Source organism: Bos grunniens, chromosome 4 (assembly GCF_055505025.1).
Source record: "Bos grunniens cultivar Pamir isolate PY7600 chromosome 4, Bosgru_T2T1.0, whole genome shotgun sequence".
Lineage (NCBI taxonomy): Eukaryota > Metazoa > Chordata > Mammalia > Artiodactyla > Bovidae > Bos > Bos grunniens.
In genome coordinates this window covers 21,793,601-21,819,718 of record NC_141168.1, presented here as the reverse complement: position 1 = coordinate 21,819,718, position 26,118 = coordinate 21,793,601, and the positions used below count along the sequence as shown (strand labels likewise).

Here is a 26,118-nt window from a genome sequence, read left to right as displayed (position 1 = left end):
ATTGAGGGAGGCAGCCTGGCCACCACATGACTGGCCTTGACTCCCTATCCCACTCTGTACCAGCTGTAGGACCTTAAGTAAAGTGCCTCACCTCTCTGGGTGAGAGAAGATAATAATCATAATGACTGCTTTATAAAGTTGTGAGAATTAAATAAGAAACTCATGCAGAGTTTAGCACAGTATCTGGCAAATAGTAAGAGCTCAGTAGATGTTAGCCACTCTCAAAGTCACCTCAGTGTTCCTCGGTAAAGGTGGGGGATATTTGACAGAAAAACAAGATGGGACAAGGTACAGAGATGACTCACAAGAAGAAAGAATCCCAAAGGATCCTGGAAAGGGTGGGGGGAGAGGCTGTGTGATGGTTAATTTTATATGTCAAGTAGTTCCGGTTGTAGTACCCAGATATTTGGCCAAACACCAGTCTAAATGTCACTGTGAAGACTTTTTTTTTTTTATTTTAAAGATGTGACCCACATTTAAATCAGTAGACCTTGAGTAAAGGAAAACTGTTTTACTCTACCCTCTATAGTGTGGATGGGCTTCATCCAATCAATTGAAGGCTTACGTTAAGAGAAGACTGACCTCTCTCCAGGAAGAAGGACTTCTATAATACCTCCAAACTGCTTTGGGACTTAAACTGTAACATCAACTCTTTTCAGCATCTCCAGCCTTCCAGCCTGCCCTTTAGATTTTGGACTTAGCAGCCCCCATAATCATGTGAGCCAATTCCTAAAAATCTCTCTCTCAAAGAGAACTATATATATATGTTGAACATCACAGGTTTAAACTGTGCAGGTCTACTTATATGCAGATATTTTTTCAATAGTAAACACTACAAGACTGAGGTTGGTTGAATTTGTAGATGCAGAACCGTGGATACAAAGGAAATTCATGTATGGAGGGCTGAGTGTAAGTTATCCATGGATATTTGACTGTGCAGAGGCTCGGTGCCCCTAACCCCTGCCTTTATTCAAGGGTCAATATATACAACATATGTGTGTGTCTGTGTGTCTCTGTGTGTGTGTATCTCCTATTGATTTTTTCTCAGGAGAGCAATAACTAATACAGGCTGTCATCTAAAATGTAGGAAAAACAGAGAAAGGTAAATGGACACGAATGTTCAGATAAAGTCAGTGGGAAAGGAAAATGGGCAGCTGGGGGTATTGGGTATATTCAGAGCAGAAACCATGCCATGTCTCTGTAGCTTAACACAGTTCCCAGTGTTTAAGTACCAACGAAAGAAAGGAGAAGAAGGGATGGAAGGAGGGAGAGAAAGAGGAAGGTAGCAAGGTAGAGGAAAGAAGCGGGAGTGGGGCAGACAGGAAAGAGGGGAAGGAGGAGAAAAGGAAGCCCCACGGGAGGCTTGAGGCAAGACTCTTCTAGTTGTCCTTTTCTTTTTAATTCTTGACCTGATGCCTGAAATATTCCTCTTCTGTTTACTTAAAATCAAGCAACAAGCCCAAATCTCTTACCATTTTCCCCCAACTTTTTCCTTCATCAGACACCTCTCTCATCTACATCACTTGGAGGTCTGGCCAACAATATCTTTTTAAATTAAAGTATTTAGTCTGAAATCTGTCTTGGCAGAGCTGTAACATTCTCCTTTGATTATGGATCAGTTGGAGAGATGGGACCAGGAAGATGAATGCTCAGATTGCTGGCTAATTACGTCCTGACCACTAGAATTCCCCCTTGTGGTTTCAGTTGGATATAGGCATGCTTTCCTGGCATGCACTGGAGTCACCCACAAAGTAGTCACATTCCTGCCCAGGGCACAGGGACTATGTCCCCTGGAAAACATTCCACCTGGCACAATACCTGGAGGGTACTCTGGAATGAAAGTAGAATCCAAAAGGTTATAGGCTATCATTTTATTGTGTTCATTTCATGGCTCCTTAGGGTTCATTTAAGAGTGGGTTTTCTCTTTTGTGATGATATTGCAAGGATCTGGAGAGACTCTGATGCTCAGAGATCCTTCCCACCATAGAGTCAGAGAGTCTTTTAAGTAAGATTTGACTTGCATCAAGATAACAACCTACCCCTGAAAAAAGAGCACTTTTAGGTGGAATCAGGCACGTCTTCCTGACTTCCTGGGACTTCCCAGGTGGCACTTCCTGACTTCCTGGACTTCCCAAGTGGTAAAGAACCCACCTGCCGATGCTGGAGACATAAGAGACGTGGGTTCAGTCCCTGTTGGGAAGATTCCCCTGGAGGAGGGCATGGCAACACACTCCAGTATTCTTGCCTAGAGAATTCCATGGACAGAGGAGCCTGGCAGGCTACAGTCCACGGTGTCATAAAGAGTTGGACACGACTGAAGCGACATAGCACAGCACACAGGCATGTCTTAGTGGGAAGTTTTCATAATAGAAGGAAAGAAGAGAAGAAAGACACTGAAACCCAAGACAGGAGAAAACACACCTGAAAATAAGCTTTACTTTTTTATTTTTCTTATTTGGCCTAGAATCATGTGCACTCACTCATTCATGAAATTCCCTTAAGACTTCATTGAGTGTCTATCACATGCAAGGCACTCAGGTATATATCACAAGGAATACAAAATGGTAAAAGGAACTTTAAACCCTTTTTTTATATTGACACACAAAGTTCTGGAGAGTTCTTAAAATTACTTCGAAGCAAGTCAGCACTGGGAAGTAAGTGACGTTAGTGTTTATTTTCCTCTCACCATCTTTTCAGTCCCTGTTCCCTGGGCGCCCTGCATACACACGCATCTCTTTGGGAGTTTACTGAATGCCTGCCTAGAGCCTACACTGATTTGTTAATTTCCACTCTGTGGCTCAGACTGTAAAGAATCCGCCTGCAACGCGGGAGACCCAGGTTTGATTCCTGGGTCAGGAAGATCCCTTGGAGAAGGAAATGGCAAACCACTCCAGTATTCTTGCCTGGAGAATTCCATGGACAGAAGAGCCTGGCAGGCTACCGTCCATGGGGTCCCAAAGAGTCAGACACAACTGAGCAACTAACACTTTCACTCTAATTCAAACTTATCTGACCTCCGTCCTGTTCCTTCTCACCTGGAAAATAACCACAGCAAACAGTTTCCTTTTAAGGAGTTTAGCTGACTATGTGTTTGGCTCCCCAACATCCAGTTTCCTGAGATGTGGACAGAATGGTGAATGATAGGCTGTGAATGTGACTGAGAGCAGAGGCCTCCAGGAGATGCCATATTCCTCAGACTGTGTTCTCTGGAACAATTTGGGGAGATAGTTACCAGCACTCAATAAAGAATTTATTTCTCAACTGAATGAATGTGGGAAACATGATATATTATATTCTCCCTTGGAAATTCCCAAGAAACATTATAGTTTAAGTAAAGACTTGATAGTTTGTAGTAAAGAAACTCATTTAATTTAGTTTAACTTAATAATAATCCCAGGTGGAAAAAAATTTTTTTTTTCCTATGGACTGATGATTCACAGAACACTAGTTTGGAAAAGGCACACACCTGACCTAATGAAGTGGAAAACAAAGAACAAACAAACAAAAAAACCCCAGAAGTGTAGATGGAGGGATTTCAGGTGAGTCCAGACAGCAGAGAGAAGGGATGTCTTGAACCACGAGGGCTCGTTTGGAGCAGAAGACATTCCAGCTCCATGACATGATCCTACACAACCACGGAGAGGGCTAGTCATTGTCATCCCACATCTCCTGGACAACCCTCCTCCTCGGCAGGGTCTGTCCAGACCTTTGGGTGTCTCCCCTTCCAGTCTCTGTCTGCTTCTCAGCCAGAGAAGTTCTATGGAGAAGATCCTGCTCTATTCAGGTATCTCCTTCTCTCAGGCTGTTTCTTCCTCTACATCTCTGCATGCTGGCATGAGTTGTGGCTTCATGTTTGCCTAATGAGTGGAGGGGGCTTCATTTTCCTGGTCATTTGAGTCAGTTCCATTCCTGTATTATCATATGTTACCCATGGAGCAAACATATGCCTGGTTGCAAAGATTCCATAAATGTAGAATTATAGCTTCTTCTTAAAATACACACACTTCAACTATTTAAAAAAAGAAACTATGATAATAAACACATGCTCTAATTTGACACGCACCAGGTTTTAGCATATTTGGGACCACCACTACTGTGACTCGTACTGTTGGGCGAACTTGGTTTAATTCAGACCTAGAAATAGCATTTCTCTTTATGTCTATGTGTATGTATATATTTGGATGTCTCATGGATAGATGTGCCTCTGAACAGAAAGTAGCTCTGCTCCTTTCTGTTCCTGAATTCAGGCCTGTACATTTTTCCTGGGGTAAATTATTACAAGTGCCTACCCTCCACTAACACGGGAGTGCCCATGCTTTGTTAAATGCTGGGCAAGCCTTATGTGCGTGTGTTTAGCACATGCTCTCCTCATGGAGTGGAAATCAGTTGCACAATAACAAGTGGACATTTAATGCATTGCATTATGATAGTATCGCATTATTGTGGTTTTAATGAATTGTTTCATCTTTTCAATCTTCATATTTACAAATATAATACATATATATGTATCTGTGAGCTTCCCAGGTGACGCTAATGGTAAAAGAACCCATCTGCCAATGCAGGAGTCATAAGAAATAAGGTTCAATCCCTGGGCCAGGAAGATCCCTCAGAGGAGGGAATGGCTACCCATTCCAGTATTCTTGCCTTGAGAATCCAATGGCAGAGGAGCCTGGTAGGCTACAGTCCATACGGTCGCAGAGTCAGACATGACTGAGATGACTTAACACACACACATATGTGTCTATGTCTTTGAGAGGGTTTATATTTATCTCCCCCATTGTTGTCATTGTTTAATCACTAAGTCTGTCTGACTCTTTGTGACCCCATGGACCTCAGCACTCCAGGCTTCCCTGTCTTTCAGTATCTCCCGGAGTTTGCTCAAACTCACGTCCATTGAGTCAGTGATGACATCCAACCATCTTGTCCTCTGTCATCCCCTTCTTCTCCTGCCTTCTGTCTTTCCCAGCATCAAGGTCTTTTCCAGTGAGTTGGTTCTTCGCATCCAGGTGACCAAAGTAGCTTCAGCCTCAGCATATCCCCCATAGTAATATGAAATAATTATATTTATAATAAGAAAAGGATCAAGTTAATCATGACAAATCTGACCAGAAAAAGCGTCTTTCCAGAAAACCAAGGCCCTGTCTGGAAAAGTATCTCATGAAGTCATTGAAAGACAAGAAGAACAGTAGTTATTATTTGTCATTGGGGTTCACCTTTTATGGTGTTAAAAGTTACTGGATGTACTTCATGCAGTAAAAATTTGCAAAATAGTTCTACAATGCCTGCCAAGTTACAGTGGCATTTTGAAACAGAATATAGTGAGAATAAAAGAAGGCTATTGACATCTTGCAGTCTTGAGATTACTGTTCCTAGAAAACAGAATACACACTAAAATTAAATCTGACAATGAAAATTTACATGCAGCATCACGCATCATTCAAAGTAGATGGGCTCTGAGAGACAGAATGGAATGTTCCATCAGGGAAACCTCATTAAATGTTCCATTACTAAGGAGGCAATTGGCTACTATAAATATTCAACCACTACCATTGTCTGACAAGAGTATAGTGCAAACTTCAAGAATTATTACCCAATGTGCTTGGTGAATTAATTCAAAGGTTAAGATTTTCAAAATCTTCACGGATCCGGTGGACAACACTACTTTTCTTGGCTTTGTATTATAAGTTCATGCAGACAAATATGAGAAAGATGCATTCGTTTTAAAAACTTTTGACATGTACACAAAGAAGAAGAAATTTTAAGGTGTTTAGACCAGTTTTTAACAAACTCTCAAAGAGAGTGGCAAAAATATAAGCTATCTGTAGGAATGGTATGAAAACAATGGTAGGGAAAGACCTCAGAAGGAACAGTTCATTTTATTTAATTTATTTATTTATTTTAATTGGAGGCCAATTACTTTACAATATTGTGGTGGCTTTTGCCATACATTCACATGACTCAGCCATGGGTGTACATGTGTTCCCCATCCTGACCCTGCCTCCCACCTCCCTCCCTATCTTAAAGCCATTGTGTGCTGCCTGCAAAGTGACTTCAGTCGTGTCCAACGCTTTGCAACCTTATGGACTGTAGGCCGCCAGGCTCCTCTGTCCATGGGATTCTCCAGGCAAGAATACTAGAATGGGTTGCCATGCCTTCCTCCAGGGGACCTTCCCGACCCAGGGATCAAATCCACGTCTCGTTATGTCTCCTGCTTTAGCAGGCGGGTTCTTTACCACTTGCGCCACTTGGGAAGCCCTCAAAGAATACTGGAGTGGGTAGCCATCCCCTCCTCCAGGGGATCTTCCCAACCCAGGGGTCGAACCCTGGTCTCCTGCATTGTAGGCAGATTCTTTGCCATCTGAGCCACCAGGAACTGCACTGAATAGTGCCACACAAATTGTCAATTTTATTAAAAAATATTTACATTGTGTCCTTCCAAGTTGGATTTAAACAATATGATTAATGACTTCTAGAATTTACTTTTTCACACCAAAGACAGAAGCCAAATGAGATGAGATATTATTGGTATTGTTTGTTTGTGGCTATTTTCATTGGTAAAGAAACTCCATTACCACATTATTTCTCAAATATAACAAGAATGGACTACTGTAGGTTTTTAAAAATAGATATAATAGATTTATTTTATTTTCAGTCACACTGCATGGATTGTAGGATCTTAGTTCCCTGACCAGGAACTGAACCTGTGCCCTTGGCAGTGAAAGCATGGAGTCCTAACCACCAGGGTATTCCCAGATTTTTTGTAAAGAAGTCTTAGGGTTACAGAAAAACTGAGGAGTATGTACAGAGTTCCTTGATGTCCCTCTAGTTCCCCTAGTAGTACTGGTTTCCCTTGTATTTGCATGTTGCTTGACTGCGGTAGACTTGTTGAAATGGATGACCCAATGCCGATAGAGTATTGTTAACTATCAGTCTATGGTTTACAGCAGGCTTCACTCCTTGTGTAGTCCATTCTTGGGGTTTTGACAAGTGTGCAACATCATGTGTCCACCATCACAGTGTCAACCAGATGGTGTCACCTCCTTGAGGACCACAGTAGTCTTAATAAGCTGAAAGAGCCCAACTGGGAAATCAGAGTAACCTGGTTACCTTGCTCACAACGGCAGGCAAAGCACCAGCAGCTAAAATGAAACACATTTCATTTCTATTCAGTCCATCTCATTCAACACATTTCATGCAATACAAAGTTGACCTGCTTTGATGCTGAGAAGGAAGGAAACATAAGGGAATAGAAAGTGGTGAGCAGAAGGAAAGGTGTGATGCAGAACATCAGACAGCACTGGAACCCAGCTCACAGCTTTGCCATTGCCTGATGGGGCTCTGTCTGCTTCTGCTGGCTGCGCTCCTTGTCCACAAAGCAAAGGGTTTGAAGCCATGATTGCAAAGGCCCTTCCAGCTCCAGTTGAAAGAGGGTACAGATAATTATAACTAGGGTAGTATGTGTTTAGTGGATTGGAAAACATTTTCCTCGAGCCTGAGGATTTCTTGTGCTGATTGCCTTTGGAGAATTCAAGAATTAAAAAGACTAAGAAAACATAAATAGAAAGATTCTTATTTTGGACTTTACCAATTTAGTCATTAAATAGCATGTTTGGGATACAGCTAAAAGAAACAAACAAACAATAATAATAATACTAACAGATTCTTTCCAGATAAGAATCCATAAATGCTATTTTCTTCATCTCCCTTAAGTACATGAATAAAGTATATTAAAGAACATTCTTCTTGGAATAGAAATAACACTTGAAACTAACTGAATGACTGCTCAGGGAAGCTCAGGGAAGGTGGACCTTTTATTTGGTATGGATTTGTCTTCCTTCTTATTTACATATAACTGAAACAGGAAGAAAGAGGGCAGGGCACAACCTTTGAAAGAATGACTCAGCCAGAGGACACAATATAAACTGATTAGAATCAAATGGGCCCAAGATGGCAGACAAGTCAACTTCGACTAGACCCTGATCCTCAGAATTGTTGTTGTTCAGTTGCTCAGTCGTGTCTGGCTCTTTGCAACCCCATGGACTGCAGCACGCCGGTCGTCCTTCACTATCTCCCGGAGCTTGCTCAAACTCACGTCCATTGAGTCAGTGATTTGAAGAGCTGACTCACTGGAAAAGACCCTGATGCTGGGAAAGATTGAGGACAAGAGGAGAAGGGGGCGACAGCAGATGAGCTGGTTGGCCCATCAGTATACGCTCATTGTAACACATCAGCAAGCTAAATGACACCTGGGGTTGTTGCCGTGATAGTTTCAAGGTCCACAATCAAAGACCAAAAAGTGGGTGGTGGCCCAATTCCTGGAAATCTCCACCCCTTCTCCAAAATACTTGGAATGACCCTCTCACTCATTAGCCTGTGAAATTACCCAGCCCATAAAAGCTAGCCACACCACATTTTGAGGCCACACTCAGCCTCTCTGACAGCCTAACTTTGTCTCTCAGTGACTTCTTTCTGCAGTGAGACATCAAGAACCTGGACTTCATTAGGTCTTAAAACCAGGTTTGTGATCTCAGTTGGAAGACGGTGGGTTTTGGACGAATTAGAGTCCCAGCACATAGGTTCAAGTCCCAATCTGAGGTAAACGGTTTCAGAACTATACTTAAGTCATTTAGTGGTGAGGAGCAGAAAATACAGAGGGCAGTTTTGGTTATAAGTGCTTGTGGATTTATTCTGAAATCCTAAGTTCTAGGCTGAATACAGTTTAAAAAGTCCGGCACTTGAGGAAGAAGAATATTCCAAAGGAATGTGTGAATATTCATTGTTAAAAATAGCTAACATTTATTGAAGCCTGACATCATTCTAAGTACTTCACATGGATTAAAACATTTTATCCACTCATAAATATTACGAAGGAAACACTATTATTATCTCCATTTTACAGAGGCAAAGATAAAGTCGAGAAGTTAAATAACCCTCCAGGCTGCTCTACAGTGATTAAGTTGAATTTTGAACCTGGGCAGGCTGACTCCTGAACTTCACTTCCTACCCACTATACTGCTGCTGCTATAAATTACATGTTTATATCTATGGTTTCATTTAATGGGAAAATAAGGAAACTTTAATATAATGATGTATCTCAGATAGGAGCCAAGATAAGTGGCCAGATAAAGCTGGTCTGTAAGACTTGTTCTATACTTAGAAATGCATGAGTCTTGGCTTTCAGCTCTTTTTAAATTGTGGTAAATTACTGTTCAGATTTATGTCACCATTAGCAGTCTTCCATTGTTTAACATAGATTCTGTTGTAGTGCAGAAGGACCTAAGAGACTTGAGCTTACATTCAACTTTCAAATACGCTGTCCATTTGTCACTGCTGCTGCTGCTGCTGCTAAGTCGCTTCAGTCGTGTCCGACTCTGTGCGACCCCATAGACGGCAGCCCACGAGGCTCCCCCCTCCCTGGGGTTCTCCAGGCAAGAACACTGGAGTGGGTTGCCATTTCCTTCTCCAGTGCATGAAAGGGAAAAGTGAAAGTGAAGACGCTCAGTCGTGTCTGACTCTTAGCGACCCCATGGACTGCAGCCCACCAGGCTCCTCCGTCCATGGGATTTTCCAGGATTAGGCAAATGCTTGACAGTTTGTTCTGTTTGGAGACAGTTCTCCATGGGTCGCTTGCATTTCTGGATGTTCTATAAGCAGAGGCACTGACTTGCATCTAGATGATTTTTTCAATGATATTTGTATAGTAAAGAGCTTTGGAATGTACAAACGGCATCACCTCCCAGAGCAACGAGCAGGCATGCTTTACTGCTCTCTATTACAGAATCTCTAGGCTTCTCTGGTGGCTCAGATGGTAAAGAATCCACCTGCAATGAGGGAGACCAGGGTTCCATCCCTGGTGGGGAAGATCCCCTGGAGGAGGTCATGGCAACCCACTCCAGTATTCTTCCCTGGAGAATCCCCATGGACAGAGAAGCCTGGCAGACTACAGTCTATGGGATTGCTAAGAGTCAGACACAACTGAGTGCAATGCAGGCACACACATGTGTGCACACACACACACACACACACAAGCACACATACACTGCTAGAAAAAGCAAAGTCCTTTGTTTCTGACCCAGCAGTCTTATGCCTTCTGTCAGCACTCACACCAATGTACCAGGCCAACTTACTAGCTTGTAAGAAGAGTAAAACCTCAGACTCTTCATAGTTCTTGACAACTGCATCTGTGATTTTTTACTTTCTAAAAATATTGTCGCCATTACTTAGATGTCATACCTGGATGAATAATACTTGCCAAATGAATATTTTAGTTCAATTGAATGAATGAATCACCTTTTAATAAGAATCTACCAGGGGTTTTCTTCCATGCCAGCTTCACAGTTCTGCTTAGTGTAGACTATTATTTTCATTTTTGAATGAAGAAACTGAGGTTTAGGAACATTGAGAACTTTCCCAATATCCTAAAGCTAGTAAATATGAAAACTAAAGTCTTAAACTTGGCCAATGTTCTTTCTGCCACCATTACCTCTTGTAATGTTTTAGCTCTAGAAGTGTTAATTTTCAAGCCAAATTACAAAGGCTAACTGGGAAAGGGAAAATGATTGTTTAAAGAGAAGATGTGAGCTTCAAACAAGAAGGAAAGGGTGAAGTGGAGAAAGAGTGAGAGTGAAAGAAAAAAGAAAGAGGGGAGACCGATAGGATGAAGATATATGTCCTAATATTTTTAGAGAGCAAATATTGGACTGGGGTTCCCTGAAACAAGGGAACAGGAGGAGATTAAGGAGCTGGTTAAGGGAACTTGGTGGAGATCCATGGAAAATCTCAAATATAGCACCCAAGTAAAGCCTGGAGGGAGCCAAAAAGTCAAGTTCAGGAGTCCAAGAAAACAGCGGGTGGCGGGTGAGGGGGGGGGTAGAGGAGAAATGCAGTTCATCAGAGTCCTGTAGAAGTGAGAGAAGGGGATCAAGCAAGAGGTCTTGGTGGTTGGAGGGGACAACTAGGAGTAATTTCTTGAAGCACTTGAATATTATAAAGTGAGGACAGTCTTTTGTCATTATTGGGTGTTTATCTGCTTTGTTTTCTTTAGGCATCAATGGTCTTTCCTATGTGCAGAAGGGAACTATTAAGGACCACATGTGGTTTGGACAGAGCGACAGTAACCACCAGTTACCACTGCTGGCCCTCAGGAGAATGAACTCTGTAAGGTACTTGTTTAAAACCCAAAATGTTTGGGATCAACCTCCCAAGATACCTGCAGGGAGTTTTTCTGTCCCTGTTTTTATCTCTATTTCAATTCACTTTGAGCTTCAAAGAGCCTTTAAAATAGTAAAGTTTGCTGTTATACTTAACTCTCACTCCGGGTAGTAACTAGAGTATGATGTTAGCACATAGCCCTGGAAGCACTGCCCACCATATTTTGTTTTGTTTAGACTCACACTTCATTCACTGATATTCTGCAAACATGTATCAGTGAAGAAGGTGGCATCCTGGTAAGCCCCCCACCCCCCGCTTCTTTGTTTCCTGGCAGAGCATGGTTGAAATAAACTGGGAAAGTTTCTTTTCTTCAGGGGAGCTGCGAAAGAATGATAAATGGGTTCCTTGTTCTGATGCATCCTTCTGTTTCCTACAAGGGAAAAACCCAACAGCTGCTCATCTCTGTGTTGTCAGGAGCCCCATTTGCTCTCTAATAAGATCACTCACTGTTGTGTGGTGGAGGTGAAGGTGAGTTTCATATTATTCATTAGGCTTGAGTCCTCATTAGTAACTTTTTTATAAAATAAACACTCAGCTCTGCAGACACAGAGAACAAGAGCCTACTTCATACAAATTACAATGATAAATGTCTCCTGTGGCCCTAGATTCCAACTCTTAACATCTGGGATCTCCCCATCTCCATGGCAACATAAAGTAAATAATAAAAATAGTCCACATCCAGGAAAAGCACAGCGGGGAATGTCTGTCCTGAAAGAAAACAAGCGCTTAACATGCATTCACATACCCGCAAGAGGACCCATGCAAAACTTAACAGTTGATCAATAGGAAAACAGCAGTGAGTGGATAACGCCAAGTGTAAAAGCAAACAGGCAAAAAACGTCAGATGGTTTGAAGTATTGTCTGCTTTCAAGAGGATGCCTGAAGGGAACGCTGCTTCTTATATTCACGGGCTTGTACAGCGTGTCTTTTACATTTTGTACAAATGTGTTTTGAATTAGAAGCCTGTTATGTTACACCATATTTAACGGGAACCATAGATTATAAAAGTAATAGTATCAAGCAAGGAGTTGGGAACTGCTGATTTTGTTTTTGCCACATAACTTCTTAGCAAAGCCTCCGCCTGCCAAATAGGCCTCCTGCAACTCCTCCCAACATGCACTCCAACAACCCGGAGGGCCACTCCTCCCACACCCCCGCCTACCCCAGGGGGACACAAAATGGCACATTTGGGAGGCTCCAGAGCCCCCACAGTTGGCGTGAGAGCCTCCAAGCAGCCCTCTGGGAGAAAAGAATGTGCCTTCAGGGGCACAAGAAAAAGCTCAGGAATAGGATGTTTTCAAGAATGGGGTTTTTGACTTAATTTCCTAGTTAGCTGTAGTGACTTTGGACCTTTCAGTTCACTGAGCCTGGTTTAACTCATCTGTGAAAATAGAGACAAGGGGACTTCATGACCCGGTGTTCCTACCAGCCCTGGAATTCTACTATTCTGTGAATTGAGCACAAAGCATGATTTTGTTTCAATCTTTCTGGGTAAAACTTTCTGAGTTTACTGTTCTACCCTAGCACTGAATGTAACCAGATGGCAGCGTCAGGGCTAGGGGGAGTGGAAGGAGGGGAGGGTTAGATGCAGCTTAGGGGAAAGACAGAGGGGTCTAGAGCCAATCCCGGTGACCGCCTGTGTGACCCTGGGCAAATTGCTCAACCTTTCTTGGCCATAATGTCTTCATCCCTACCAATGGGAATGATGGTCCTCACCTTACAGCATCACTGTAGGAATAACTGCAAGTAATCAATAAATGGCAACTATTAACTTTTTTATGGATCTTTGAGACAGTTATTTAAAAACTATTTTGATCACAGAAGTAAGATTTTATAGTAGTGGGGCCACTTGTCTGGTGTGATTTATGGAAAGCCAACCCAATGCTTTGTCATGGGGATACTATTTGGCACTACCTACGTGTGAATCTATACTGGAGATCCACCATGGGGCTTTTCTTTGAATCCCTAACAGTAGCTTTCATACTCTGCATCTTTCTCCCAAAATGGTGAAAGTCTCTTAGTCGTGTCTGACTCTTTGTGACCCCACGGACTATACAGTCCATGGAATTCTCCAGGCCAGAATACTGGAGTGGGTAGACTTTCCCTTCTCCAAGGGATCTTCCCAACCCAGGGACTGAACCCAGGTCTCCCACATTGCAGGCAGATTCTTTACCAGGTGAGCCATGAGGGAAGCCCAAAATACTGGAGCGGGGTGCCATCCCTTCTCCCAGGGGATCTTCCCAACCCAGGGATAGAACCCAGGTCTCCTGCATTGGTGGGCAGTTTCTTTACCACTGAGCCACCAGGGAAGCTCAAAATTAGAGTGTAGCTAAACCATTCTGGCTTTAATTTAATAATCTAGAAAAGTTGGGCTCTGTTATAGTAAGTGAAGGCTTTTGCTATATGAGTTGTGCACAGACATCTTGCCATGTATTCACAGGCAGATATTCAAATTAAAAGCTAACCATGTCCATTGTAGCATTATTTATAATAGCCAAGATATGGAAACAACTTGAGTGTTCATCAGTAGATGAATGCATAAAGATGTGGTGCATGTATAGAATGGAATACTACTCGGCCAGAAAAAGAATGAAATCTCTCTCACCATTCTCAATGAAACAAATAGACTTCGTTAAATGAGTGAAATCAGTTAGACTGAGAAAGATAAATAGAGTATGATCTCACTCTTATGTGGAATCTAAAAAAAACCACACAAAAACAAGTTCATAGATACAGAAAGGCAGATTGGGGGGGGAAGGGAAAGGAGGTAGATGAAGTGCATGAATTCATTGTATAATGATGGACAATAACTAGATCTTTCTTGGTGATCACTTTATAATATATACAGATGTTGTATTTTAGCAGTGCACACTTGAAATTATATATAATGTTATATACCAATTTTTTAAAAATCACCAGAGACTAACACAATATTGTAAATCAACTATTCTTGAATTGCAGGGAGGAAAAAGCTAACTAGAAGTTAACTGTCACAAAGATGGCTTTGGGGGCAGATTCTTTTTGTTGAGGGGCTTCTCTGGTGGCTCAGATGGTAAAGAATCTGCCTGCAGTGCAGGAGACCCGGGTTCGATCACTGGGTCGAGAAAAAATACCCTGGAGAAGGGAATGACTACTCTCTCCAGTATTCTTGCCTGGAGAATTCCATGGACAGAGGAGCCTGGCAGGCTACAGTCCATAAGGTCACAGAGACTCGGACATGACTGAGCAACTTTCACTCTCTATTTATTCCTTTCTTCCAGTTAAGTTCCTCTTCATCTCTTTTGTGTCTGTTGACCACTCTCCCCCTCTTAGTTTTCCCTCCCAATCTTCTGATTTTAGTGTGCTCTTCTTTCCAATTCTGTGTTCTATATTCTTCAGTACTGTGCATTCCTCACTCCTTTACTACTTCTTATTCCATTTCTGACCTCCTTTCCTTTTTATTTTCTCAAGTTTAACTTACACTGATCCACAGTACCTTCTGGAAGTGGGTGGGTGGGTTTTGCGGAAAGATAAATACTAGAAGGGCAGATGGACTTTCCCTGGAATATAAGAAACAGGGTTAGTTGCAGTTAACTTCTGGGACTGAATTTCCAGAGGATGGTTCATATCAGAGCATCCAGCTGCCCAGGATTTAGAGACATCAAGCGGAGAACCAGCAAGTGTCTGGGCAGTAGTGACTCCAGGGGCACTGGAGTCTAACCTGTCAAGGGAAGAGGGAGTCTGTTAGAAGTAGCCGCGGTTAGAAGAATAAGGTGTTGTATTTGATCCAAAAGACAAATCTAGCATTTGGGCTGCCTGACCTGAAAGGATGGGAAAAAAGGCTAAATGAAAAAGGCTAAATTGACCTCTGTTCCAATACTACAATATGAGTAACCCAAACAATATGATTAAAATAACTGATGTATTGAACTCCTTGGTCAAACAGGAACACTGGTTGATTTCTAATATTAACTATCAAAGAACACACCTGCCAATGCAGGAAACATGAGGGACATGGGTTCGATCCCTGGATCGGGAAGATCCCCTGGAGGAGGGCCTGGCAACCCACTCCAGTACTCTTGCTTGGAGAATCCCATGGACAGAGGAGCCTGGCAGGATATAGTCCACAGGGTCACAAAGAGTCAGACACGACTGAAGTGACTTAGCATGCACGCACACCTCACCCTAGTCAGCTCTGAGTCTTATGCCCCTCTCTACCAGTTATCATCTGACTGATCTTGGATAAATTACTTAACCTTTTCAAGTTTTTTGTTCCCTCTATAAAAACATATGACACCTGTGTCTTTTATAAGTAACAGAGATTAAATGAGATCTCATGTGAAGTGCACTCAGGGTACTTTGAAGTTCCTATGCAGTTACTGCATCTTGGTCTTGGGATTTTCATATTTCAGAGATGCTTTGTTCGTCTGATGGGTAGTTAAAGGTCCATTTGGCTCAGCGCCCTACCCTGTCCTCATGCCCTGACGTTAAGCGAGTTTGAATTAACCTTACATCTGTATCGTGCTGTATAATACATTGCTCTCCGCACCCTTACATCCAGCCATTCTTGGCACCTCCTCCCCAAATTCCCATTTGGCTCACTAATGATTTAACTTGTCTGGTATGGAAAGAAAGGTTAAAAGCCAGAGGCTTAAAACCCATTTTAAGCCTCACACCAGGTATGTTAGAGCAGAAGTTTCCAGGTAGGGGTGACTTTAACTCCCAGGGACATTTGATAATGTCTGGAGACATTTTTCATTGTTACAACTTGGCGGGTAGGTTGAGGTGGTGTTCCTGGCAGGTAATAGGTAGAGGCCAGGAATGCTGCTGAATATTCACAGTGCAAAGAAATACCTCATCCAAAATTTCAACAGTGTTCAGGTCGAGAGACCCTAGTTTGGAAGTAGCCAGTTGGACAAATCGTTTTTGTAAATAGGAGACCTTCCTTTTCAGTTTTAGCCTCTTACTATTTATTAAGTTTGAGAATGTCTGGACAGCGGAGGCGTTCAACGGGATCAGAAAACCTTTAAAACTGAGCTGCTGTTATGAATTCAGAGAAATATGTTTGCCTTTTGGACAAAGAGATCTGTAGCCTTATGCATGCCAAAAAAATTTGCTCAGGGTTTGCTGTGCGGCAGCAAGCGAATCTATCCATAAAAGGGATGGACTTCACTGCTCAGAGGGGTTCCCTTCAAGGGTTTCCCTTTCGAGCTGGAAAAAAAAAAATCATTGGGAAAGGCAACGCTGGCCAGCCTTCTGAGTTCCAGCCCCTCATCAAGGAGTGTTTATATTTCCCCAGAGGTGAGAGCATGGAGGCTGTGGGGAAGGGCAGCACTCTAGCCCTAAAAAGGGGTTGTTTGGGAACCATCTTATTTTTTAGATGCGAAGATGAACCAGCTTAGCTGGAAAGTTCTTTTAAAGGAGAATCTTGGTTTTATTCTTAGGGGAAGCTGAGACGAAGTCATCATGGAGGGACAAATGCCTGGGCTTCTGGATCAGGAACATCAGGGTTAGACCCCAGCTCCTGCAGCGCTTACTGACGCTGTCACCTTGGACAACGAAAATAAATTAGCTAAAATTACCACACACCTCCTACATGCCAGACTTAATGCTAGTCTTACACGTGCAATATGATTTCACTTTATTTTTACATTAACACTTTGAGGTAGCTTGGTTATGTCATATAGTCAGTAATGGGCTAAATCACCTAGGTTTGTTTGACTCCAAAGCCTGTGATTTTTCCACTACACCCCATTCTCTCCCTAAATCCCACTTTTAGCCTCAGTTTCCTTGCTTGTTAAATGGACTCAGACCACCTCAAGAGAGTGTTAGAAAGATCAGCTCCAACCTTGGATGCCTCTGGTCTGTAGGCAGTTCTGGCCTCCAGGGGGCGCTCAACACTCCTCTTGTCTACTTCCGGCGCCACTTTCAGCATCTTTAAGGACATTTATCAGCCTTTGCATCTGTTGGGGTACATCAGTGAGCTGAGATAAAGGCTCGTGCCCCTCCAGGAGGCTTGCTTCTGCTCCCTCTCCTTTCCTTTTATTTTTTTTCGTTTAAATATTTATTTATTTATGTAGTTGGCTGTGTCAGGTCTTAGTTACAGCATTGCAACATGCAGGATATTTAGTAGCAGCATGCAGGGTCTTTTAGCTGCAGCATGTGACATCTAGTTCCCTGACCAGGGATCGAACCCGGGCCCCTGACCCTGGGAGCACGGAGTCTTAGCCACTGGACTACCAGGGAGGTCCCTGCTTCTTTTTCTCTGAAGCCACACTCAGCTCCCTTTGACTAGGGAGTCTCAGAGATGGGGGCAGTCACCTCCCTCTCCCAATGGCCAACCTGATCTCTTCCACTTCTGAGAGTGATGAGGCTGGGTGGCCTACATCTTGCTTCTCCGACTTGCACACACCTGTCCTCTCTTTCTGACTCCTCGGACACCCTCCTCCAGATCTACTGCCCTGATCTGGGCGTCTGTGTGGAGAGCCCAGGCCAGCTCCTCTCTAGGCCTCAGAGAAAGTCTTGCTTGTGCTTGTGCTGGCTGGAACCTTCCCTCAACCCAATATTTTTGATCCTTGATGCAGAGATGAACAGATAACACCTCTGCAGGCCTCTCTGCAATGGAATGGAAGGAGGACCCTGTAGGTTCAGCCTGGCTCCTTGGCTTCTACTTTGCATACAGGATCCAAATCCTGCTGAGAATAGTGTTGCTTTATCTGGTTTCATAATCAGCGCTCCTATCTCTTTCAGAGAAGCCTTCAAAAGTGGGACGTTTAGGATAATGTTCCACTATTCCTTAATTTCCTGTCCACAGGATATTCACATCACCCGTTGAATCTGACATCCTCCTGTGTCTAACAGTTAGTGCTTCACGGGTGTTACTCCTCCCTTAGACACAAACGAGAGCCTGAGAGATCATACAGTTTAGGGGTGTTTAACTTAGAATCCTACTAAGGGTAGAGTCAGTGACATAATGAGCATTTTCTCTCTCATTAGTCAACAATCCAAAACTTTTGACCCATGGAATAAAGCATGAGACAGAAGCAAGAAGCTTCTCTATGTCAGGAAGAGAGACACAGTTATCGTTACAGTATGGTTGCACTCTTGGTCAATTTGAATCCCGAGGATTTGAAGTGTTCCAATACACTCTTTTGGAGAAGGCAATGGCACCCCACTCCAGTACCCTTGCCTGGAAAATCCCATGGACGGAGGAGCCTGGTAGGCTTCGTCCATGGGGTCGTGAAGAGTTAAACACGACTGAGTGACTTCACTTTCCCTTTTCACTTTCATGCATTGGAGAAGGAAATGGCAACCCACTCCAGTGTTCTTGCCTGGAAAATCCCAGGGACGGCGGAGCCTGGTGGGCTGCCGTCTATGGGGTTGCACAGAGTCAGACACAACTGAAGTGACTTAGTAGCAGCAATACACTCTTTATAAACAAAAATTTTAAAATATGAATCTCCTTATTCTTTCTGGAGATGGGGGCGGAGGAGGAGAAACCTCAAGAAGAGTCTAATTCCAAATCTGATAGCCTGAGTGAGTAGAAAATCTTGGTTAGGCTGTGTGCTCCATGAGGGTTTGAAATACCTGGGGAATAGCAATGCCCATCAGCTGTTGACTGTGATGTATGAATTCACTACTGTTTACATGCTGTGAGTGGACTTAATGTCTATCAATTGCTGTTGCTCTGTGTGACTGTCCTCTTTGTATCATATACCAATGCCATCTATATGCCTATTAAGTGGTAGAGCTAGAGTTTTCTTTTTTAAAAAGTGTTCTTTGGACTAAAATAGGGGTCAACATACTTTCTCTCCAAGGGCCAGATAGTACATACCTTATGCTTTGCATACCGTATAGTCTTTGTCACAACTATTCAACTCTGCCATTAAAGCATAGAACCCACAACATATAAATGAAGGCACAAGGCTGTGTTCTAATAAAACTTTAAATACAGATGCTGAAATTTGAATTTCATATAATTTTCACATGTCAAAAAATCTTTTTTTTTCTATTTCAAAATGTAAAACCTATTTTAACTTGTAGGTTGTACAAAACCAAGTGATGAGCCAGATTTAGGCCACAGGTTACAGTTTTATGGCACCTAGACTAGAAGTTAGATATCATAAAAAGGCATTAAGTGTTACTTATTTTGCTTAGAAACTTTGTTAGAAGAAAAATAAGTTACAATGACTGTTGATCTGTATAGTACCCACATGCATACACACACAGGTATACACAGACATGCATATGCACTGATTCCCATTGGAAATTATTTTTGAGTTGTTGAGGAGGGTGTGTCTATAGGCTGCTGCTGTGACCCAGAGGCACCAGCAAAAAACTGGATCAGTTTTCAAGTCCCTTAGCCAGAAAGGGCAAAAAGAGAAGATACTGTGATGTTCTGTATATAATTCTATTAGTTGGGTACCAGAAAAACAGAGATCTAAATACACGATGGTTTGAACAATATAGTAAATATATCTTTCTGCATGTAAGAGTCTGGACAGGCAGTGCAAAGCTGCACCCAGGTCCCTTCATCTCAAGTTTCGATCAACTTCAGCAGCCTGCTCTTACCCTCATAGTCCATGAGGGCTGCTCCACCTCCCCCCATCATACCCATATTCCAGTGAGAAAGAAAAGAGAAAGGGGCAGAAGAGGGCACACTTGGTCATGATTTTTTTTTAATTTTTATTTCTTAATTTTTAAATTATTTTTTGCCACACCATGCAGCATGTGGGATCATAGTTCCCCAAACAGAAATAGAACCCACACCCCTTGCAATGTAAGTGCATTTTCTTAACTACTGGACCGCCAGGGAATTCTCATGATTTTTATTTTCGGGGCTCGTGCACTGGAATGACCCAGAGGGATGACATGGGGAGGGAGGTGGGAGGGGGGTTCAGGATGGCGAACACATGTACACCCATGGCGGATTCATGTCAATGTATGGCAAAAACCAATACAATTTGTAAAGTAATTAGCCTCCAAAAAAGAAAAAAATGGTGCTTTCTTTTTCCAGACAAATGGGGTAACAGGGACTGGTTTTATCCTCATGTTCCAAACAACAACAACAGGACAAACTGCCAGACAATGGTTTTCACGATGTAAGACATCAGGCAACAAAGGGCAGCAATCCTCGAAAGAGAGGAAACAAAGGAGGTGAGCTCTGAATGTGTCCCAGACCTCGGTGCAAGATGGGGAAATCCAGAGTGGAGAGAGTGGAGTGAAGCTGGGAGTCCTGGGAAGCCCAGGTCGTTAGGGCTCACAGGCAGAGCACCGCGAAAGAGAATGCTGCGTGGAGATAACTCTGGAGGTCTGCCAAGGGTCCCGCTAACCCCGCCCCCTCACCCCCCACCCCTTGGTTTCATCTGAGTGCTGATCACTACGCGTGTGAAGGAACTAGCCAAGGCCTGAGACTATTGGAAGGAAAATTCTCTAGAGCTCACCCAGAGGCAGGAAGAGCTCCTCTTACAGTAGCCAGAGTAGAAAATCTTCTAATTCATAGGGCGTCAAGTAGAATTCTCAGAGTTCTGCCTCAGTAGTGGGACAAAATGAATTCTAGCTTAAACGCTACTCTGCTTCCACCTAACAAAACCTAAAACCAAACATAAATAAATCAATAGATCATTTCCTAATGTAATGGGATAATTTGGGAGCCCAAAGGTAAAAGTCCTAATCTTTGGAACCTAGAAATGTTACCAGATTTGGGGAAAAGGATCTTTATAAGTGTGACTGTGTTAGGGATCTTGAGATGAGAAGACCATCCTGGATTATCCCAGTAGGCCCCAAATGCCACCACAAGTGTCCTTATAAGAAGGAGACAGGACTTGCCACATGGTCCAGCGGTTAAGAATCTCTGCCTGCCAATGCAGGGGTCTCAGCTTCAATCCCTGGTCAGGGAGGATCCCACAACTAAGCCCGGGCGCTTCAGTTACTGAAGTCCATGCACTCTAGAACCAGTGAACCGCCCGAGAGAAGCCTCTGCTGTGAGAAGCCCATATGCCACAGCTAGAGAGTATCCTCCACTCGCCACAACAAGAGAAAGCCCAAACACAGCAACGAAGACCCAGTGCGAACAAAAATAAATAAATCAAAGAAGGAGGCGGGAGTAGAGCCACACAGAGGCAAGGGCGATGTGAAAACAACTGGCTGAGATTGGAGTGACATGGTCAAGGGATGCTGGGCTCCACCGAAGCCGGAAGAGGCAAGACAGAAGCCGGAAGAGGCGAGAGATGAAATCTCCCCCGGAGTCCCTGGAGCTGCCCCCACTGACACTTTGGTTTCAGACTTCTGGCTTAAAGAATAAATTTTTAGTGTTCTGAGCCACTACGTTTGAGGTAATTTACTACAGCAGCATCAAGAGACTAACACACCAAGTAACTTAATCACATCCTGTAACAGAACTCAGATATTTATAGGAATACAAAATTATTCAGCACCTAACAAGATAAAATTCACAGTGTTTACCATCCAAGCAAAAATTACCAGGTATGCAAAAAAGCTGGGAAATACATAACGAAGGGAAAAGTCAATCGATTGAACTGACCCAGAAAACATAGATGGTAGCACTAGCATACATCCTTTTTTTCTTTTTTTGGCTTCCCTGGTAGCTCAGTCGGTAAAGAATCCACCTGCAATGCAGGAGACCCTGGCTGGATTCCTGGGTCAGGAAGATCCACTGGAGACAGGATAGGCTACTCACTCCAATATTATTGGGCTTCCCTTATGGCTCTCAGCTGGTAAGGAATCCGCCTGCAATGTGGGAGACCTGGGTTCGATCCCTGGAAGATCCCCTGGAGAAGGGAAGGACTACCCACTCCAGTTTTCTGGCCTGGAGAATTCCATGGACTATATAGTCAGACACGACTGAGTGACTTTCACTTTTTCAGTTCGGGACCTAAGATCAAGACGTGATGCTGCTGCGGATGCAGCTGAAATCCTGAGTTCTACAACCAAAAGATGAAATGGAGAAAATTGGCAGATGGCTAGCAGTCCCAGCCATCATAGTAAAAACTTGTCTCACCAGTTGTATTAGTCAGGGTTTTATAGTTACAAACAACTGAAACAGATGTGGTTGATTTAAGTGAAAAAAAAAATTTAATAAAAGGATATTGTGTATTTCACAGACTTTAGAACCAGGCTTAGAAATCGATCAGGAACAAATGAGACCTGGCAGCAGCCAGGACCACAGCCAAAATCTTGCTGCGGAGCCCATCTAGTGAGGATAATGTTCGCTGGACATCACAATCTGTCCTCTGAAGTCACCTGGCACATGTGCAGCTGCAGCTTCCCGGATGCTGCTGCCACTGGAAAGTCCACATCGTGGAGTCCGCTGCTGCCGGCTGCCAACAGGGATGCTCCTTGTCCTGTTTCTTTGGACCACTAACTATAGGCTGCCATGGGTGCATTGGACAACTGGGCTTCACCATAGTCTGAGTCCCAGCTGCTAGGAAGGCTGACAGAAGGAGTTTTCAGCTTCTGCCCCAGAAGGCATCAGGAGGAAGAGAAATCGTCTCAGAACTGGAAGAGGGTGCAGAAACTGAACAGCCAAGTAGTAACAGTAATTACCAACAAAGTCCATTTTATGAGTTCTACTGATGTTGCAAACCATGAGTGCAGAGTGAAGGCGGGGGGTGGGGGGGGCCTTAACATTGGTGCGTGTGTAAAGTCTCTCCAGTCGTGTCTGACTCCATCCTTGGGATTCTCTAGGCTAGAATACTGGAGTGGGTTGCCATGTGCTCCTCCAGGGGATCTTCTCCACCCAGGGATTGTACCTGCATCTTACATCTCCTGCATTGGCAGGCAGATTCTTCACCACTAGCACCACCTGGGGAGCCCTAGCATTGCTGATGCAACTTCTACTCTTCTGAATTCAGTTTTCACCATCTAAGCCCACCTTTGTTTTTTATTCCTAATGAATACATTTTAGTCATATTTACATGTATTTGAGATATGTGAGTGATCCTTCGGAAGTAAATCGTCTAAGTCAGTGTTATTAACTTCCCATTTTTGGTGATTTTCTTACTAACATGTCCATTCCTTTATGGACATCCTACTGACTACCAACCTTTGTACTGAGGATGGGAAAAGTAAAATCTAAAAAGAGAATGGCAGTTAAATGCATTCTTTCCTTTGTGCTCTGGTGTTTACTGTAGAGAATGACTTTAACTCTGGTTTAGTTACTTGCTTCCTGGATTATGTCTTTAATCCGTGATGATTCTTAAGCAGTCCGCTTCCCCACCCCACCTCCACCCCCACCACCAGCCTGGATTCTCCTTGCTTAAAAGGAAGTAGTAGGGAATATCTGACTGGAAGGACCAGTGTTTTAGAAAGCTGCATTAGTATGACTGAAGAGTGATGGGAGGATCTCTACGTTGTCCCTATAGTTCTGTCCTTTAAAGTTAATTCCTGGACACTTTCCATAAGTCTCTCAGTAAAATACCCAACAAAAACAAACAAAAAAACATAGAAGGGACAACACATGAAATGATAATCACTTTTAACATCTTGGAGGCCTAAGTTTTTCCGGCACTAACTTAACACTTATTGGCACTACAGAGTGCCTTGGGCTCCCCTGGTGGCTCAGTGGTAAAGAATCCGCCTGCCAATGCAGGAGACTTGGTTTGAACCCTGGGTCAGGAAGAGCCACTGGAGAAGGAAATGGCAACCCACTTCAGTATTCTTGCCTGGGAAACCCCATGCACAGAGGAGCCTGGCGGGCTACAGTCCATGGAGTTGCAAAGAGTCAGACAGGACTTAACAACTAACAATAACAACAGAGTGCTTCACATGCAGTTTAAGTCACTATTATTCATGAGGTCCTATCTTGGGGGTATTATTATTGCTGCTTTTCTACAGATGAGGAAAGCGAGGGTCGGAGAAGTCACATAACTTGCCCAAGGTCACATGGACAGTTAATGGCAGGGCTGTGATTCAAATTGCTCTGTACCTGTCTAGCCTCTGTGCTAGACTGGTGGCTGCCTCTCACCTCAGAGAGTACTGACCTGAACAAGACACAGGGCAGCTAAGTACTGATAAAAGGGAGAAGGGAGCTCAGGTCCAGGGCACAGCACACCGCCCATGCGGGGCAGGCCTGAGTCCAGGTGGGAACTCTGGGACACACAGAAGACAGATCTAGGGGGCTGGACAGCACAGATCACCCCGTGGCTAAGGGTCTGCCTTCTTTCTGACTGGAGGCCCTTGGCCATCTTGTGCCGATGGCTCTGACTTCAGGGATCTGCCTTCTTGAAGAAGTCCCCAACTACTTTCATTCCTGATGAAATCGTCAAACTCTGTCTGCCACCTTGAGGTCCAAGGACAAAGGTGAGGGAGGGGGCACTATTACACAAAACTCTCTGAACACTGCTTAAAGAGGCACAGAAAATGATTTGCTGCCTGTGCAAAGCAAAGTCAGCAACATGCATAACAGTGAGGCCAGTTGCTTATGAGAGAAAGAAAACCTGTTGGAGCCATCATTAAATGGAGAGTCAGACGGGAGACTTAATGGCCAGGATGGCAGTCTCTGTGGACTCTCCAGCCTTTTCACTGGAGAGATGGATTCACAAAGCACCACACAAGCGCCAAGTATTCACAGACAGGAAACCGTGAAGCTGCTGCTCTTGTTTCTGCTGGGGATTTTACTACCTCTAAAGAAAACAGTGAGTTTTCGTTCTGCGGAACTATCCTTTCAGGCATCCTGGGTGGTATTAGTGGTAAAGAATCCACCTGCCACTGCAGGAGACAGGAGACCTGGGTTTGATCCCTGGGTCTGGAAGATCCCCTGGAGGACGAGGGTATGGCAACCTACTCCAGTGTTCTTGCCTGGAGAATCCCCATGGACAGAGGAGCCTGACAGGCTACATAGGGTTGCAAAGAGTAGAACACGACTGAAGCAACGCAGCACGCACACATCCATTTCACAGAAAAGTCCAGAATTCAAACTCCATTCAAATCCCATCTTGGTTCTCTTGGTCTCTTTTTCCTCCCTACCCTACAGCGTCCAAAGTATCTGATTCTAAATAAAAATCAAACAACCAGAAACATTAGAAGATAAGTAAAGAGCACTAAAGCAAAAGAACATCAAGCAATCCTTCAGTTTTTGCACCCAGGCCAGACAATGCTGGAGAAAAACAGAAAAGCTTCTGCCAAAACCATCCTGCAATAACTCCAGCTTTCTAGTTCTTTGCTCATCAGCAGGCGAGTCAGGTACTATCAGCAGAAATAGGCTTTACAAGTGGCAGCGTGAGCACTGCACCATGATTTAAGCTTCTTGAAACACCCAGACTTAGGGCACTTAGACTGATAACAGATTCTATCTCAAAAATGTCTTCTATCCAGCATCCTTTCTTTTGAGGAAACACAGAAAGGAGCAATGCGAATTAGCCTATTTATAAACTTTTTGGCCTTATCCATTCTTTAGAATTGAAAAATAGTATTAAAACACTGGGTAATACCATACTTAAGAACAACACAAGTTACAAAGCAGCAATGTAGAAGGCAATTTTAGAATTAAAATTAGACATCGGGCTTTCACGAGTCATAAGATTTTATATATCAGACAGGCTGGCATTTGTGTGGGGGAGGGCCAGGGAGGGACTGAAGGTGGTGGAGTGGGGAGATTTGCAGATGTAGAGTGCATATACCCACAGGAAATCGGTTCTTACCCAGCTCCCACCCACCTATCCTTCCCCCTCGGTCCCACTGCTCTGTTATCTGTTGACCCACAGTCACCTCTAGCATCTGGTCTCTCCCCTTGTCTCTCCATCATTCCATCTGTCCACCTGGACTTCTGTGGTTCTGATGTTACCTCCCCAGCTTCTACCTGCCTTTGGAGCAGCCTCCTAGGCTAACCTGCCATCCTAGTCTCTCTTTTTTTAAAAGAAAATGTGCACCCATGGCAAATTCATGTCAATGTATGGCAAAACCAATACA

The 26,118-nt window shown here is 43.6% G+C and overlaps 1 long non-coding RNA gene across 1 annotated transcript in view; it reads left to right on the top strand.

Annotated features, from left to right (window-relative positions):
- The first annotated feature begins 8,418 nt into the window (after nt 1–8,418).
- LOC147373763 (uncharacterized) overlaps nt 8,419–26,118 on the top strand; it is a 30,527-nt gene continuing 12,827 nt past the window's right edge. The window contains exons 1-2 of the long non-coding RNA XR_015162059.1: nt 8,419–8,517; nt 11,045–11,162. This is a non-coding gene — a long non-coding RNA (uncharacterized LOC147373763). The remainder of the gene's footprint in view (nt 8,518–11,044; nt 11,163–26,118) is intronic.